Consider the following 4934-nt stretch of genomic DNA (forward strand, 5'->3'; position numbering starts at 1 on the left):
AGACGCTTGCAAAAAGGGTCTCAAAAGTAGACGCTATCCAAAAGGGTCTCAAAGTAGACGCTTCCGAAAAGGGTCTCAAAAAAGACGCTTGCAAAAATAGTACTATGCCTAATGACGAGAAGGACGCTTCTCGCAAGATATAATAAGCGCGCGCAAAAATATATAAAAGGATAACTAGAACCCAAGGGGTCAATATATCCTTATAGATACAATCAAGATGCACCAAAGAGAGACCTACCGAACCCCCTTTCGTGTGGGTTCCAAAGGACCTCGAGCATGATAAATAAATAAAATAAAATAAAAAAGAGAGGGAAAAAGAAGAAGAATAAGAAAAACACATAAAAGGATAGCAAAGACCCAAGGGGTCAATATATCCTTAAAAGTAATCAAAGTGCACCAACGGACACGGATCACCCAGCAATACCACCAGAGCATAGGGAGTATAGCATTAATATGAGTCTACCAGGAAGCCTAAAGACTTCCTCATAGACTCGGGGGGCAAGTGTGAATGCCAAAAAATTGACCAGAGCCATTGTCAACAGTTTGGCGCCGTCTGTGGGAAGAACAAGCATCCAGCCAGCGTTCTTCCATCCTTGGCCCCATGGCCTCATGCCCATGGTCTCGGCCTCATGGCCTCGCGCCCCCATGGTCTCGGCCCCATGGCCTTGCGCCCATGCCCTTGGCCCCATGGCCTCGCCCCATGGCCTCACCCCCATGGTCTCGGCCCCATGGCCTCGCGCCCCATGGCCTCACGCCCATGGTCTCGGCCTCATGGCCTCGCGCCCCATGGCCTCGCCCCCATGGTCTCAGCCCCATGGCCTTGCGCCCATGCCCTTGGCCCCATGGCCTCACGCCCATGGTCTCGACCTCATGGCCTCGCGCCCCATGGCCTCGCCCCCATGGTCTAGGTCCCATGGCCTTGCGCCTATGCCCTCGGCCCCGTGGCCTCGCGCCCATGGTCTCGACCTCATGGCCTTGCGCCCCATGGCCTCGCCCCCATGGTCTCGGCCCCATGGCCTTATGCCCATGCCCTCGGCCCCATGGCCTCGCGCCCCATGGCCTCGCCCCCATGGTCTAGGCCCATTGGCCTTGCTCCCATGCCCTCGGCCCCATGGCCTCACGCCCATGGTCTCGACCTCATGGCCTCGCCCCCATGGTCTAGGCCCCATGGCCTTGCACCCATGGCCTCGGCCCCATGGCCTCACGCCCATGGTCTCGGCCTCATGGCCTCGCACCCCATGGCCTCACGCCCATGGTCTCGGCCTCATGGCCTCGCGCCCCATGGCCTCGCCCCCATGGTCTAGGCCCCATGGCCTCGACCCCATGGCCTTACTCCCATGGCCTCACACTCCATGGCATTGCGCCCATGGCCTCGGCCCCATGGTCCCGTGCCCATGGCCTTGGAGGTGAGAATACTCACAAGTGGCAAGGTACACGCATGAATATGGAATGTACCTACAAACCTAAAAGAAGTCAGAGTACGGATATGGTACCCCTACCAGACAAGTAGTGGGAACGCCCGGAGTAGGTATGTAAGGATAGGAGTTATGGCCTGTACGCCTATGGCCAGGAGTCAGAGTCGACACCACTACCACCTGCACCACTACGTCTGCCACCACTCCTCTGGCATGAGTACGGACAAGTAGTGGAGACATCCTCCTGACACATGCTCCTGTACTGGATGTACGACCACAACCTCTGAAGCCACTCCCCTAACATAGTACTTATGTACCCCTTGGTCTCCTGGACCACCATGTACCAAGGGCCATTAGAGCCTACTATAAAAGGAACTCTAACACCACCTGAAAGGGGGTTGGAAATTTTACTGTAACAAGGGCTTGAAAGTGAATGAAAGATTGATTTCTCCATTATTATTCTGTCATTGTTCTTGAGTTATTTTTTAAGTTTCTACAGCTTTTCCATTAGTGATCTCGACTTGATAATTTTTTCCAACTCAACTTAGTTGACGAGTTCTCACCGTCAACAATTATGTTATATATAATCTCTATATATACAGCACATTTACTAAGATGTTTATCCTCATCACTAATCTAAATTTGTGACATCCCGTGTTTTGAACACACGTTAGTAGTCGGTTCGGGCTAGTTAAAGATTTTGTGAAATATTATTTTTAATAATATTATATGAATTTGAGATAATTCGTGATTTGTTATGGCCGCTGTGATAATCTGGTGAATGATCTAGTCTTTTTGCAAAGAAAAAATTGGTCTTGGACCAAGGGGTAAACCCTAATGGGTGAAAAGTCTCGAATTAAATAAGGTAGGAAAAATACTATGGCATAATGATATTTTTAGACAATTGGGGAATTTATTGTTAAGCCAATAAATTTTAAGAAATTGGTTGAGGTTTGAATTCCAATCAATTATGCTTAAGGGTGAAAAATGCTTACTTTGACCTTGAAGGGCATTTTGGTCAATATGAGATAAATTGACAAATTATTTTTAATAGTGTGACAAATATTATTTTTGGTCAGAAAATATTCAAACTAATCCATATATGAAAATTTAAAAACTATATGTTAAAAGAAGGAAAATGCCTATTTTGCATAATGGTGAAAATTAACTAATAAATAATTCCACAAATTTATTTGGGAAAATTTAAATAAATGTGATACATGTAAATATTAGTGTCACATTTATTCTATCATTTTAATTTTCCCATATGTCGGTATCTTACCCCAAGTATTAAGGGTTAGTGATTTAGTTGCACAATACCACTTTCGGGTAATAGCTAGTTTTGGACATTATTGGAGTATTAGTTTTTTTTTAAATATATATAAATGAGTGTAGGGTTCAGCCAATGAGGGGATTTGAAAAGCATGAGGTGTCACTCATGCATGCAAGTAGCAAAACCCTACTCTTGATTAGTCAATAACCAATCAAACAACAAAGATTTTTCCTCTTCCTTCCTTCCCTCCCAAGAACCAAGATACTCCACCTTCCTGCTCATTTCATTTCATTTTCCAACTCTAAAAATTTAGAGTCTCTCTCTTTCCCTCTCACTTCAGCTCTCTCTCTCTCTTTCTCTCTGAAGGAGAAACTCCATTGAAACTTGGGAACAAACCTAAGCAAAACTAAGTTCAAGGTAACACCTTTCACCCTCTCTTCTTTTTCTTCTACATGCAAAACCTATGGCGCCTCTATCTCCATTTTATTCTCTGAGTTTACTCGCTCGTGTCCATGGTTCTAATGTCTATAGGTTCAAAGAGCAACCCCAAGTCGTGCAAGCCCATTTAAGTGCATGCATGCAACCTTCAGCACCGAAAGAGGTAATTTCTTTAGGGTTTAAAATGTCAAGCCCTCTCTATGATTTCCTCCTTTCCTTGTGGTACAATCTAACCGAAAGAGGTAAGACCAGGGTATGCTTGATACCCACCTTTGCAATGCTTATGCATTATGCGACTTAATGGTAAGTGGGTTCGGGTATAAGCCAGAACCTTAGCGTAATATCGTCTGGGTTGAAGCCAAGACATGGTAAGATAATGTCTGGGTTGGAGCCCAGACAAGGGTAAGACATAGTCTGGGTTGGAGCCAGGACGTTAAGAGTGAATCTGGGTTGGAGCCAGGATCCTTTGTGTTTTGTTTGAATTGATTAAATTGTGTAATTATATATCTTCAATGTTTTGGGATTTTCTTAGTGCAGGTTTTATGATATGTGCGAAATTGGTTGTTAGGTACAACCAAAGTGTTAGTTTTTGATATGGCTATTATTTGAGAAAATTGTGTGATAGGGTTGGAACTTATCAAATACCCTAGTGACCAGTAGTGGTAACTACCTTAGGTCAACCCGTTATCAGGGTTTGGTATGCTTGTGTTAGAAGGATATTCTTACTATGCCTTGTTGCTTACCTAGTTACTCTTGGTGTAGACAAGAGCAAGATGGAACGGTGAGTGCTAAAGTCTGCTTGTGGATATGTACATGTGATCCGACCTGGGGATTGTTTTGATGGATCACCATTTTGAAAAGATAAAGTTGAAAATTCGATATGACTTTTGGGATAACTATTATATTATAACTCTTTGGATAATTACTTGTATTTTAGTTTGCTAAACTAAAAGTGTGCGCACACGATCTTTTAAAAGTTTTTTTATATGGATTTTTTATAAGATGAACTAAAGTAAAAATTGTTAATTTTTCGCATAATTTTGGTTTTGTATATTTCGGTTGTTACAGAATCTAGATCACTTGCATCTAGTATGCTTATTAAACTGCATTAGTAACCATTCATTAAGGATTCCTTAATTTAGTATGTTACTGACTATTTTATTCATTATAATGATCTGAATTCTCTCGTACTAATACAAGATCATATTCTCATGAATGAATAAGGAATTTTCTTAATATTATTATATAATTAATTCAAACATTAATTATAACATTCAAATATAATAAAACTATACTTTTATTTAAATCAATTAACTGTCTTTACATGTTTTTAGAGCATTAATCTTAACATCCTCAAATACACAAGGACGTATGTGGGCACGTAGGATTCAAAAAGTTGATTTTGAACTCACTAGATGTACTCAACACATGAGATCTAGTGAGGTTTGATATAGAGAGGATGTTGTGAATAGATTTTCAAGTTTAGAAAAATCTATCGCTTTCTTTTTCTAAGAGATTCTGAGAGTCAAAACTTTTGGAAAAACAACTTATTGAAAAGTATCACTTTTTTCAGGTTTATAAAGATAATTAACCAATGTAATTAATATTTATTTTATTTAAAATAAGCTGTTCAGTTATAACCTATTTCATTATTTAATTTAAATCTTATTACAAAATAATTAAATATATATAACTAAATAAATAAATTATTTGAAATTAAAAATTCAAATCCCAGGGATAGGAAATATACATGTGTGTCGCCATTCACTGTACAATATAGTGAGTGGCGTGAGCCACATTATGGTTTT

The sequence above is a fragment of the Humulus lupulus genome, chromosome 1 (genome assembly GCF_963169125.1).
Source record: "Humulus lupulus chromosome 1, drHumLupu1.1, whole genome shotgun sequence".
NCBI lineage: Eukaryota > Viridiplantae > Streptophyta > Magnoliopsida > Rosales > Cannabaceae > Humulus > Humulus lupulus.